Here is a 15,366-nt window from a genome sequence, read left to right as displayed (position 1 = left end):
ATCATTCAATGTAATTGTAAGACCAGATACCCCATCAAGCTGAAAAATGCTTAAGAACTTTTCAAAGACAAATGACCTCCTACTATGTGATGGTATAAGAAGTTCCAAAGCCCCCTCGAATGCAGATAATACAGACTCCTATGCAGAGGTGTACACCAATGCCCTGTATAACCACTTAAGCAGTTGTATAGAATTGGCTGTACTTGACTGGAATAAAACCATGTCTTGCTGAAAAAACAAGCCACCCTGGTGGACTCCTAGAATAAACAGGCTATACTACAAGAGAAAGAATTAATATCCAAGAACAAGAGGGAACTGATTCAGCAGAGAAAAAAATCCATCTCCAGCTTAAACCAACAAATTAGAGATCTTGTCATGTCCTCCATAGCTAATTATGAAACAAAATTAACCTTACTATCTATAAGGATAATTACAAGGCATTCTTTAGCTATGTCCAAAATCTAAAAGAGAATACCCAGCTATGCACTGAACTGGTTGTGGATGGCACTGCCCATACTCAACCGGAGGTAATAGCCAAACTATTAGCTGGCAGATTTGGAGAAAACTTCACCCTGTCTCATCCAGTCATCCTCAAAGCATTCCTGCCACCATTCCTCAGCCTATTATCTCAAGAAAGCAGGTTACCTTGGTACTCTCTAATGCCAGAAACATGGCATTGATAGTACCAGACAACATCCCAAATTGCCTTTTAAACAACTCAAAACACACAGCCAGCAAACTATCTGTGTTCCAGTGGAATGGAGGACAGCAATACTAATCCTTCCGACCCTGGGAATTATACGCCCATAAGCTTGACTAGCCTCATCTACAAGGCCATGGAAAGAATCATTATGTACCTATTAGCAAGGACATAGGTAATCTTCAAACTCTGGACTCACTGACGATTGCAAATTGGAAGCTATCATTGAGTCCCTCTATGATGTTAATATACTGTAGACAGGGTTAACACAGACAAATGATTCATGCCAAAGCGATGTATTAATGCTAAATGCAAAATATGCATTATTATTCCCTTTGGGGAAGCTAACAATCCTGCTAATTACATTTTACAGCACCTCCCTAAGTTTAGACACAGTGGTATGTGATCTGGATACTTAGATTGATAGCAATCTGAACTTTGACCACTATGTAGCCACAGTAGTAAGGAAATCCTTCTATGTGGCACATCTTAGAAGTAAATGCATTGCATCTAGATCTAAGGATGTTATAATTCCATTATACCTGGCCCTCATCAGACCAATAATTGAGTACAATGCTCTCTTTTGCATGTCCCTCACCAGACACTTGCAATAATTGGAGAAACCACAGAGGTTTCTCACCAAGAAACTACAGGGTACAGAAAACAAGACTGAAAGCCCTTTCATGCATTCTGTCTCCTACAGGTTGCTAAGGTGTGACCTGTGTCTGGATTGCAGGGCAGTATCTGACCTCGCCCTAATGGAAATGCTACGCATTCATAAACCAAACTGCAGGAGGGTCAATCACTCCAGGGATCTTAACCTAGCCTCTGACATGAATAGGTTATGCTGGAGAGACTGATACATCTTCCAGAGACAGCCACTTCTCTGGAACAAGCTTCCAATTCATGTGAAACTGAGCTCCTCCCTGACTCTTTTCAAATGCAGCCTAGATCAATGGATGGATAACTGCAAATTCACTCTTGGAGTGTTGACCATGTCCCAAAGAGGAAGTCGATATTAACTATCATAGATCTTTACATCTGCCAACTTCAGACACCTAACCGCAGACAACTGGGGTTACTTGGGATAAATATGACTAGGCTGGTAAGGTCTCTAGGGCCATTAGCTTCTAACCTTCTATGAACTTATGAATCTATGTGCTTTCCTGTCATAGTGGCATATCCCAAGTTATGAGTGTCTCCGTGTATGTGGGGGCTGCACTATGTGAGTTGTTTGACATGCAATTGCAAGCTTGTGCTGGTGAGAACATACAGTATTTCTTTCAGTCAGGGACATAAGGACAGTAATGGACACATCTTATACCAGCATGTATGTCTGTGCTCATAGTCTGTGTATATTCCTAACATGCAGCTGTCTGCTTGATGCAAATTGGTAGGGCTCCCAACTGTACCAACTTAAAAAATGTTAAGTTATCAGTATACTTTCATAGGTTCCACTCAGAGAAGACCCCTAAGTATAGGTCTGCATATGGCTTGAGTCAGCACATCTGTAGGAGCTGATGATGGTGGCATAGTAAGAGTCCACAGCAGCATTGTCAGTATTACTAATAGATGAAGAAGCATTCCCCTCTTCTATAGTTGAGGGAAGTATGGAAACCCTGGATGGCCTTCTTGTATCACCTATGTTTAGTGAGGAATGATTTATCCATGTGGGTCATCAGAAATACAGCCAGCAGCTGAGGGACACACATCCTCCAAGGTGCACACATATGATATTGAGGAGAGGGTGCAGTGGTACCCAGCACGATTTATGGTGTGGTTATTACCTGATGCTGGTGGTATTCCAGGCAATGATTGATTGATTGATTGATTGATTGATTGATTGATTTGATTTGACATTTGTTTACTGGGTTGGTCTGACTGGGTCTACAAAACCTATTTTAAGCAGAGGCCTGGGAGAAAAGCTCCATATACAGTACAATAGAAACACTGTATAATCCAATACAATTCAAATTACATTAGAAATACTATACAAAAATAAGTTGAAAGGGAAAACTATTTTGCAAGATATTGCAATATATTACTACACATCTAGACAATTTCTACAGAGTTAAAACATTACAGACAATAATAGTCATTCTCGCCATACATGATGTAGAAAGTGTCCAAAAAATAGTACGTAGGTAGTGCAATGTGTGACATTAACTATTGTAGTACATGAAAAATAGAATGTTAGTTTCAGTTAGGAAAATTGCAGCCAGAAAATTAGTGATGCAGATAGATAGTGAGCGAGAGTTAAGAAGACTAGAAGCAATAAAGCCTGAACAGTAGCTTAAGTATATGGTATAGAAACAGAGAAGGAGTTGGAAAAGCCTTAGGATCTTGCAGTATGTGAGGGACTGAAATGTGACAGAAGAGGAGGATGAGGCTAGTGTAGAAGAAGAGGAAGAGCTGAGCATTAGGCAGGTTTTATGCAGGAGCAGAGACATGTTTTTTTGAGATGATTTTTTAAAGAAGCTTTGAAATGGGTTAGGCCAAGCATAAATCTGGTAGGTAGAGGTAGTGAATTCCAAAGTATAGAGACAAAGTATGAATACAGAGAGTGACCTGGTTTTCTTGTGGGTTTTGAGATAGCTAAGAGATTTTTGTCTTCTGATCGTAGGGATTGATTTGGTGTGTAAGGTGTGATTAGACTGGTTAGTGCAGGGCAGGCAGTAGGCTTGGAAATAAGGTTGTGCAAGGTGATAGCTGAATAACGGCAAGTTGATTGGGGAGTTCAAGCCACTTTAATTCTAGAAGTGGTTTACAGTGGTGTGTGTGATATTTAGAGTTTGTGACAAACTTTGCAACTTTGTTGTAGCACTGTTCCATCTTGCTTAGGGTAGAAGTTTGTAAGTTAGTCAAGATAGGGGCACCATAAAGAAGAGAGGGAAGTAAAAAGGTTTTTGCAAGGGTAGTTTTGGTTGCTGCAGTAAAGAAATGTTTGTTTTTATATGAGTCCCAGTTTTTGATGAGTTTTCTTTATATTTTGCTGTATATGGGGGTCAAATGATAACACCTAGAAGTTTGGTTTCCTGCACTATTTCTATGACAGTGTTGTCAGATGGAAGGATGTTGGAATGATCAGTGAAAGGGGAGGTGTTTTGGGGAAGAAAGAGTACTAGTTTTGTCTTCTTTGGATTGAGAAAGAGATGGGCATTTCTTAGCCAGGATTCGACTGCAGTAAAGGACTGCTGAGTTTTTGAAAGTAGTTCTGATAGTGACTGAGCAGTGCACATTATGGTGGAATCTTCAGCTTACTGAATGATTGTCCCAGGGTGACAGGTTGTGTTAAGGTTGTTTGTGAAAATGTTGGAGTAGGGGTCCTAGGATGGAGCCTTGAGGGACCCCAGTATGGTTGTGGAGAAAGGGTGACAGTTCATTGGACCATTTCACTCCCTGTTTACGATCTTTGATGTAGCTCTGAAACCATTTTACTGTTATGTGAGAAGCCTAAGTTAGACAGACAATTCTTCTGATCCAGACAATTTTACATAACAAATGCCAACTGGACTAGGTAAGCCTTATTGGTAATGTGCTTACTTTCAGCTTCCTCCAGGACCTTACACGGGGAATGCCTACATAGTGCTGGTTCTTTTCTATTTTTTCCTTAGGACCCGCATGCATCAGCATCACATTTAAGAATTGGTTCAGGATGTGAAAAACTCGGGCCTGTAAATCCCCCAGAATGTCCCCCTATTTAACGCAGAATGTTCCCTGTAACAAGATAGGTTAATGTTACATAAGCCTTTTGTTTCCATCTGGAAAGTCATTCAGTGCATACCCCTTGATCCTATCTGTGGACGGCACCAGTCATCTCCTGCAGTATGATATCTCTGCTCACACAGTAGTGGACATTAAGGTCCTAGATGTGCAGGCAATGGGATGTTTCCCATTAATAGACTCTTCTGTGATATACAGTTTGGCAGTGAACAATATCATGTAAAATCCCCCCAATGAATCTACTAACACATGCAGAGTTGTTGAAGTTTATGCTCCCAGCATCCATTTGTAAGCCTGCTCACCAAGAAGGGCTGTATCTTTTTGCCCTATCAGTGTACATTTTGGCTCATGCCTCCATGTTTGCTGTTGTATCCAGTAACCTTACTGGCATGTTGACACTTATTGGCATTCATTATGTCATCATTTGCATGCAGTGCGATTTTCCATGCCAGCATGATAAAGTTACATATGGTTTTGAATTGGCCTGTCTCTGTCGTCACTACTCAGTTTTCTATTTTGCATAATACAGTGCACTAATTGTTTCTAAATACCCCCCACAATATTAGAAGAAGATACTAAGCAACAATGCATCAAGGAGTCTGGCACCCTCCCCCTGAGTAATATGCCAATAGAGATGGACTAATCGCATCAATGTAATACAGAATCAGTTATAATCAAAGACCAGTATTTTTCTAGCAATATATACAACATACTGTGTCACAAATTACTTGCCATTTCTGCCTACAAGTCTTTTTACTCACATTTAATAAATTAAAAGTTGTTTCTCTGAAGTGAACAGGCAGATCTTGTGACATGTGGGAAACTTTATTTTTCTTTCTAAATATTTTTTCACAATCATAACCCTAGTTTCAGTTTCATTGGGGTTGTTTTACTTCTGTGGTTTTGTTTTTTAGCTGATAGCCTGAGGGGTCTATCCTTTGTCTTATACTACTGGTATGGTTACATTTCTGTGTATTTGTGCTCAGTAGCAGAGCTGTTGGCTGCCTGTGTCTGTTCTACAACCATTTGGATGTACAAGCTGATTTAAGTGTACTTTTTTGCACTTGCATTGTTTCAGTGAATTAACAAAACTGTATTTCATTTATTTGTTTCAATGAATATTAATTGAATATTATTTGAATATTATTGTCTCTATCTCTCTGCATGGAGTTTGTTTCTCACCCTCCATCTCTAGTGTTGTTGCAGTCTTAAACGTGGTGGCTCTGGATTTGCACACCCCTGCTGTAAATTTGCATTTGGACACTCCTCCCAGACCCAACTCATTTGCTCACTCAACTGAGTACAGTGAGATCATTGGTGAAGGACTACCCCTTGCTTCTTTGATTTCAGACACTCCTACCAGTCCCATCTCATCAGTTCTATCTACTGTGCACAGAGACAGCATTTGGGAATCACAACCCCATAGTTTCTTAGTCTTGTTCTGTTTCCTCCCTCTTTGCTTGACAAAAGAAATGTTACACTTTATTAAGGTGCTGTTACTGTAACTGTGTTCTACAGACTTTATTACCTTATTTTGCTGTTCTGTGTGCTCTCAAGTGTTCAAGTGTTCTTATTCTGCATTTATTATTGCTTGCTTGTTAGTAACCTGATTATATTTATCTGCTATTTTAAGCATCATAAGCACAAACACAAACCCACCTATGCAGGGGTCCTCAAAAACACATCACACAAAATAGACAACACACCAATGTTTCACAAACACACCCCACTAGGCATAACAATAAACCAATGCAGCCCATAAAACATAACAATAAACCAAACATACTAATCATTGACTACTCATTAGTGAGACACACTGATGTGCACCTCACCAGGCTCGACAAGGAGAAGGTCACGGTCAGTTGTCTGTCAGGTACCAGAATCCGTCACATCATGCACGCACTTATGTCTCTCCACACAGGTACAAGTATGACTCTGTCATTGCCACATCATGCACACACTTAAGTCTCTCCACAACAGGTACAAGTATGACTCTGTCATTGCCACATCATGCACACACTTATGTCTCTCCACACAGGTACAAGTATGACTCTGTCTTTGCCTATGTTAGTGCGAATGACTTGAGATGTACCTCCCTGGAATATATGAAGAGATACATGATTGAGTTCTCAGAGTATATGTCCCAGGTAGGTACAACCCTAGCCCAAAGCAGCATCCTACGTTCACCAAGAATGATACCACAATACCAACAAAAAATAATTGACTTCAACAATTGGCTTATTTTTTGGTATCTTTCCAAGAGGATACAGTATCTGTCTGCCTGGGATGACATGGTTGAAAGGCCTCGATGCTTTCCCAGAAATGGCTTCCACCTGTCTCCCCTGGGGTTCTGGATCTTAGTCAAGGCTCTTGCCTCCCCCATTGTACATTTTTTAGGCTATGTCCCAAAGACAAGTCTTCCAACATAAAAGATCTGCCAGAAAGAAAACTGAAGGTCATGCTGCTTAACACTAGAAGCCTTAACCTGAAAATGCCCTCACTGGAGGCTCTTCTCACACTGGAAGACACCGATGTCTGTGCAGTCACAGAAACTTGGTTCAGGGCTGTGGAGAGCACCCCTACCTTACCAGGCTATACCTCATTCCACACTTTCTGACCTCAAAATGAAGTTGGAAAGACTAAGGGTGATGGAGTCTTTATCTTTATTAAGGAAAGGCACACCTCCAGACTGGTTTGCCAGCATGATGCACTGGAATTACTCCAGGTGACACTGATAGTTGGCAAGACACCCATCCAAGTTATAGCCAGCTATTGACCCCCCCCCTCCATGACTCAGAACACCCAGTCCTCCTACTTGGACCTACTTGACTACATCACGGTACCACCTAATACCCTGATCCTTGCTGAATTCAACTACACCACCATAGACTGGGTGAACTATTTCTGCACTAATGCACTCACCCAATGATTCCTTGACTTCATCACTTCTAACACACTAGAACAGCTTGTCTCTTCCCCCACAAGGGGAGATAACATTCTGGACTTGGTTCTCACGAACATGGGTGACTGCTGCAATACTCCCATAGTATGTTCTTCCCTGGTGAGTTCAGATCATTGGTCTTCCTCATTTGGAGTTTCTATCACACACACCCAAATGTAGCCAAGCTAAAATACTTCTCAAAAGCTGAATACAACCTCCTAAGGGAGGGTATCAGTAGCTTCACACCCCCCTCCCCCTCAGAGGATGCAGATAACTATGCTGAACAGTACACTAGTGCAGTATATAAGCACCTGTACAAATGCATGGACTCAGCCATATCCAACAGATCTAAAACCTGCTCCTCAAGGAAACACAAACCTGTTTGGTGGACATCCTCTATCAACAGCCTTTACAACAAAAGGAAGAGACTGTTGTCCAAGTGTAAAAAGGAACAAATTCCAAATTGGAAAAACTCCCTCCTCAGGCTTAAATAGCAAATTAGATCATCAGGGAAAACCTCCAAAGCCAATTATGAATTGAAACTAGCCTCTGAAACAAAAGGAAACCACAAAGCCTTCTTCAGATATGTCAGGAACCAACGTGGCAAAGCCGAGGTTTGTTTCAAATTAATACTTAATGGTAACACTTACACTGATCCTGTTGACTTAGACAACCTGCTAGCTGATAGGTTCAGTGCTAACTTCACCCCCCTATCTGCCCCCTAAAGGCCCATTCAGCATCCCCAGTACTTGTCCCACACCTCGCATCTCCGATGACCAAGTGTTAAAGGCCCCATCCAAGGCAAACAACACAGCTTTCAAAGGACCTGATAGTATCACAGGCTGTATTTTTCACCATCTCCAGCAAGAACTAGCTTCACCATTGAGCAATCTATTCAACCACGGCCTAAATACAGACTTCATTCCAGCAGAGTGGAGAACTGCCATTGCCATCCCCTTGCACAAAGGTGGTGCCACTACTGACCCAGGAACTATCACCGCATTAGCTTGACAAGTTTGATCTGTAAATCCATGGAGCTTATTATTATGGTTCTCATAAACAAGGACATAGGCAATCACCAAGCACTTGACTCCACGCAACTCAGATTCGTTTGGGGCAAATCTTGCCTGTTAATCCTGGTTGACTTCTTTGAGACTGTCACCAAGGCTCTGGATGAGGGAAAGTCAGTACATACAGCTTATCTTGATGTGGCCAAAGCCTTTGACACAACCCCCACCTCAGGCATCATCAAAAAGCGAACTCAAATTGGACTAAATCCCTATCTCGTCAGGTGGTAGCCAACTGGCTTACCGGTAGGACCCACAAAGTCAAAATAGCAGCCACCACCTTCGATAGCAGATATGTCACTAGTGGTGTTTTCCAGGGATATGTCCTGGGACCCCTACTGTTTGACCACTACTTCTAAGAGGTCCAGACAAAGACAAAGGACCTGTAGCTGACCAAGTTTGCAGATGACTGTAAGTTGTGTGCTGTCATTAACTCCCCAAATGATGTTAACATACTCCAAGAGGGTCTCACAGCAACGAAAGACTGGTGCCAAAGTCATGGCATTAAGATAAATGCAAAAAAATATATGATCATACCATTCATCAAAAACACAGCCCCTACTGATTACCACATCAATGGCAACCCCTTTGGCACACAACCTGTGGTGAAAGACCTGGGTACTCAGGTTGACAACAATCCCACATTTGACCATCATGTGGCTGCAGTGATCAAAAAAGCCTTTTACATGGTTCATTTCATAAGTAAAGGGATTGCTTCCAGAAAAAAAGGATGTTATTACCTCTCTGTAACCCTCCCTCATTAGGCCTATAATTGAGTATAATGCCCCATTTAGTATGTACCTCTCCAAATACCTGCACCAACTCGAAAGGCCAAAGAAATACCTCACAAAGAGAATCCATGGCCTCCAACACCTGTCCTATGTGGACAAGCTCAAATCACTCTCACTCTACTGTGCATCGTACAGATTGCTCAGAGGTGATCTGTGCCTCACCTACAAGGCAATATTAGACCCTGCCCTACTAGAGATGCTCCATATGCATAAGTTATGCATTACCCCTCAAAAGGCCTAAATCTAATATGCAACATCAACAAAGCCTGCTGGAGAGACAGATTTTTCTCCCCAGAGGCTGCCCCATGTCTGGAATAGACTTCCCATACATGACAGACAGAGTACCTTGCTGACCCCCTTCAGGCACAACCTTGATGAGTGTATGGCAAACCACAAATTTGTCCCAGGGGTTCCACCTTTGTCCCTCACTGACAGAGACGACGGTTCTGAGTGAGATTTTTTTTTTTTTGGGGGGGATGATCTCTTGGCTAGGGATGTAAGGGCCCCAGGGCCATTAGCCTAGTAACCTCCTATGATCCTATGATTAATAAACAGAATGATTGTGTGAGCTTTGAAAACATACTGCTGCTATAAACTATTCATCTAGCTTTAGCCAACATCATTGAGAAGTGATAAAATTATAATTTTTTGCAATTTTTTTTTTTTTGTGAGACCACAGGAGCTTGTCAAATATATTAAATTAACAGGAGTTTAAAACATGTAATCAACTATTTGTTTGAATTTGTTTAACAGTAATATATCTTGCTTGAGGGCAAGAATTTTAGAATTGTAGAACAGGCTTGTGATTACAACTGCATAAATGTTGAGTATCGATTATTGTATTAAGCAATGTCTAAGACCTGAATATTGACATCAGAGGTGCTTCCTTAAATTATTGTTATTTTAATTTTAACAGAGCATGGTAGATTCCTAATTTTTTTTTTTATCTCTTATAGCTTATATTCTGTGTTTTAGTCTTGTTTTCACCTTCTGAAGGCTTTGTGAAACCCCGTTGGCTTTATTATCGGTAAATGTTTACTTGCCACTATTGTCATTTATTTAGTTTTGAAGTGGAAGAGCCATCAGCTGTCATGAGAAAGATGGAAATGAGAACCAGGCAATACAGAATTTCAGAGGAGAGAGCAGTGAAACCCGTATTAAGCATTGCATAATTGGTTATTGCAAAAAGGAAAGATGGACTTTCACATTCCCAGTAAGTACATTTTTTAATTAGATTTAAAGAAAACAGAGGTTGAAATAGAATATATTCATTTTTCCTCAAGTTGTTAATGCCAGATATAAAGTCTAGGTTAAAAAGCAGCAAAGTTCAAAATGTAATTTAAAAGAATTGTGGTTTAGTCTTGGTTTTTGCCTTTTGGATATGTTCTCTGACTTTTATTTATTTATTTTTTGATTGATTGTAACAGAAGGACAGTAGTTACAATGACATTATGTGCTGGACATATTGATCACAAAGTACTTTATTTAGACTGGCAAATAGTTATGTATAACAACTTTTATGGCATCTATGGCACTAGGGTTCTTGTGAAGCCAATCAAAATAGTGCACTTTCAGCAGCTGCAACATATCCAATAAAGGAAAATTCCTACAAGTATCCAAGGTTGATTGGCTGCAGAACTTCTAAATATAAAAGCGAGAGAGAGAGACTGGTTAGCACAATGGTTAAGGATTTCATTTCCCATGCACAAGGCACAAGGCACAAGGTTAGATCCTAAACTCCAGCCATTGCCTGTTTAGAGTTTGCAAATTCTCCCTGTGCTTCTTTGGGGTTATTCTCACTTCTGAAAAACATTCTGAGTCTCAAACTCACCCATTGAAGTGAAGATCTGGAAACTGACTGCAGAGAAAGTACAATGAATTACTCAGAGCTCCAGTACCCAAGACAAGAAGAGGAGGAAATAGGTCTAGTTAAAGAAGAACGGCAATGCCTCAAAATGGCATGTGTGAGGACTACAGAACAGATATGTGGCTGAGTCAGCTACAGAAATAAGGTACATATGGAAAGCTGAGGGTGCAAGTCCAGAAATCATCAAGAGAAAGGAGGGGTGCAGGACAAAGTGGGACACAGAAAAGACAGACTAGGCTAAGAAGGAATCCTGGCTGGATAACAAAGAAGCTAAGAACTCTATCAGTTCCTGGAAACTGAATCAATAGGTGGTATAAAGAAACTGTTAGAAAGACCAATTGGCATAATGCTGAAGATGTTTTCCTCCCATGCATAAGGTTTGATCCTGATCTCCATTAAGAGCTTCATTGATTGAAGTAATATCTTTATTCATCCTAAATGTTGGTGTAATGGTTAAGGTGTTAACCTCACAGACACAAAGTACAGGGTTTAATTCTTCCCTTTGGAAGGGAAAATAGCTAGGCTTAAAATGGTACACAATGGCAGTTAGCCTATGAAACAAAAATATGGGTGAGAGGTTGGCATAATGGTTAAGGTATTTCCCGTATAGACACAAGGTGCAGGGTTTGATTCTCTCTTGGGGTTATTGGCTAGGCTTAAAATGGCCCACATGAGCAGTTAGCCTAATACTAACCTATGAACCTATAAGAGCAAATGTGGCAGATTTTTATAAAAGGATTACATGTAAGGTATTGAAGGAATCTACAGAGTGTGAGAGTGATAAGTTTATAGAAAGATATGTGAGGGAAATCCTTCTTTCCATTACTATTAATGTATGTTAACATGTTAATATTGACCTGTGAGTTTGACGGCCTGAGAATGATCTTTTATTTGGATCTATTATGCAAAGGCAAAGCAATTTCACTGGAAAATTTGTAAAGTGTGCAATGAATGCCAGTGGTACCATGGGAGGTTCAAACAACAACAACATATGTATGATCTTTAGTCTGTCAGTGTATTCCTCAAAATAGTATACAATTAAATTAAGAGGAATATGCTGACTTTAATATTTGGTTTGGTAAAGTTGCATTATGGCAGGGATGAGATGAAGATAAGTGAGGTGAATCTCCTCAGTCTAACAATAAGGACTAATTGCTATCAGGTAGGAAAAAGTGATGGCAATAAGGCCACTGGATGAAAGCAAAAATCCAACAAAGGAAGGAAGAATTAAAAAGACAGGAAGAGACAATTAGGGAAAGGGTCCACATTACTTGTTTATGTCCAAAACTGATTTGTTACAACTAAGAATGATTTTGCACAGACGCTGTTTAAAACCCAAATGTACAGAAAATCCATCCCCATCTTCTAAAGATGAAGGATGGTGTTGAGCTGATGTTTTTGACAGGGAGAAAAAAATAAGGGAAGAAGAAAGATAGAAAAAACAAAGCAATGGGTATAGAAACATAAAGAAGGCTAGTATGAATAATGGAGGTGATGACAAAACTAGTATATGTCAAAGAATGGAAGAGATGTAGGAAAACAAACATGGAATTAATCAGGGAAAGAATTCAAATACCCACTGTATCAAACAAAATGGAATAAAATGGAATGAGAATGAAAGGGGTAATCAGAAGTGGAGTGAAGGGTTACACTAAGGCAGAAGAAACCAGTTGGAGGACAGTTTGATGTCCGTGCTTTTAAAATAATGTAGTATAATGACTGAAGAACTGGTCTCGTGATTAAAGAAGCAGAACAGTTAGGAGGGCTAAACAAGAGGCTGAGTGCGTCATTCAGATAATTGTAAGCTGAACTTATTGAGATTTAATCTGTTGAGATTCCGTGCCTTTATCGACTGTGCTATGATCTCAGAGGGAATAAATAATACAGGTTTCCCAGTACTGGGATAAAGCCCCCATTCTGAAGGTTAGATAATGGTATCTTCTTAAAAACTTTGATTTTTACCATACACTCTTTGTTATTTCCAGTTACAATGAGATGAGTTACAATGCCTGATGAATCCATTACTGCTGAATTTGAAAGTGATGGTTAAGGAATTATGGACATTGGTGTAAGTAGGGCTGGGTGAAGAGGGCTGGCTTGGCTGCAGTCTGCTAGTGAGCATGTATCAATGGATGCAAAGATGTTTGAGTGCAATATTGTCATTCATTTATGAAGCCATGAGGATACTGCAGCTTCATAAATGAATATTAGTACTGTATTTGTGGTTGCAACTTTTGAAGATCTCCTCTTTTTTGGGGGGGGTTGTAAGGGCCCTAGAATGGCTATGGACCTCACTGTAGAAGATGAAAGTGGAGGGAATAAGAATTGCCCAGGTAAACATGGACATGACAGAGAGTAGATTAGGTACCTTGTTTATCAGAATGCAGAGAGCATAAAAGTCGAAACACACTGGGCAGTGGGGAAAAGATCTAGCAAATAATTGAGGCATGGAAGACTGGGCAAAAAAATGAAAATATAGCTCCCTTTGCGCAAAATTATGATAAAAGTTTTTTTAGATTGATGCATTAAGGAATGGAGCTGAATAAAATATATATGGATTTTTGAGATGACTGGAGAACATCTAGCATCAATATACAAGTGAAAAGCAACACAGTCAGGAAAGTAGTATATTATCTGATTAGTAGGAAGCAGTTGGATGGCCATTTGGAAAAAAAAGGTAAAGTCTGCGGATGTAATGGGATCTATGAGCAAAGGAAAATTATATTTGAAAGCGGAGTTAAAGCAAGCAAACAAACTGAGAAAGATTTTTTTAAATAAAAAAATGTTTTTATGAAATATTGTAAGAAGTCCAGGATTTTAGTACAAAGGAATATTATAGCATAAAACAAATCTGAATATTTAGTAGATATGGCAACCATCCTTTCAATGGCTGCCATCATTTTTATATATCTGATCGGTGGGAGCACAAAGCAGCCATAACTGTCCTGTGATAATCTTCTTCCATTTCTGGAAGACAAGGATTATTTCAGATATTTGTACTGATTCAAATAAAAATGTAGAATGATTATTTCATTTGGATTTCAAATTGTTGCAGTCTCCATGATAACTGAATAATATTCCAACAATACCCAGATTACTATATATGACAGCTTTCATTCAGGGTTGGCTGAAATGTAAAATAATGAAAACTTAATCTGGAAAGGTGCAACACAACACAAATATTGTGATTTTGTTAAAAAACATTCTTAAAAATGCTTTAAACACTATAGATGCTATCTGACTGAAACCTTACTTGTTAACTACAATGGCATTTTCCAGTCAGCAAAACAAAATAAATATAAATATAATACAGTGCACAAATCATACCTCAACCTGGAAACATCAAAAATCTGGACAAGGCCCATGAAAAATAGGTACAAATCTGTACACTGATTAATGCAAAATCTGCATACACAAGTTTGTAACCCTGCCCACTCCAATGAAATTGTGGGATACCAACTTTCAAATGCAAACTGAAGACCAGACAACCAAAATATGGCACCAGAGTCCCCCTGCAGCCATTACAGTGTCCCATACACTGGCTATTTCGTCCCATTTACTGTAAAAACTAATGTGTGCATACATACTGCTTTACTTCTACAATTATTATTTGGATTTCACTTTTACATTTTATAGCACAATGTACAAACACTAATAGATATCTAATAAAATCGCAGAATCCAAAACATACACAGGAGCAAAGAAAGGCAGTCCACCAATGAAAATAAAACTAGTACAGTTCCAAAATCCAATACGAACTTAAAAACAGGAACGAGTGCAGACAGGTAAAACCTTTTATTCGAAAGAGTAGTAAGCGCTTTCACCCTGAGGCTTCATCAGACTGTAAAACAATAAAATCTTCCGTACTTATAAAAAAAACAATGCAACTAATTAAATAATTACGTTACATTGAACTTGGTATCACAGGAGCAGTCTTCCTGTTGTGGTTTCTGCTCGTTTCTACTAATAGATATCTGCTAAACAAAGTAATACTGTCTCACAATGAAAATAGACTTGGCATTAAAACTCCTCTGCCCTTGAAACTCACATTCATTGAATCAGCATTGAAACCCACACCACATCCAAAGAAAATGCATCTGGCCAGTGGTGGATAAAGATTACCTTTTGGATGTTTTCAAATCATAGGCCCCTTGCACACAAAACAAGAAACATACATGCGTTCTTTGATACACCTTCCTCACTTTATTAAATTATATTCCATGTATAATAATACAGCACACTTGTTAGACTTAAGTTAGAGCTCATTTTAAATTTAT

Source organism: Protopterus annectens, chromosome 9.part0 (assembly GCF_019279795.1).
Source record: "Protopterus annectens isolate FY-2018-M chromosome 9.part0, PAN1.0, whole genome shotgun sequence".
Classification (NCBI taxonomy): domain Eukaryota; kingdom Metazoa; phylum Chordata; order Ceratodontiformes; family Protopteridae; genus Protopterus; species Protopterus annectens.
This window is presented reverse-complemented; position numbering follows the sequence as displayed.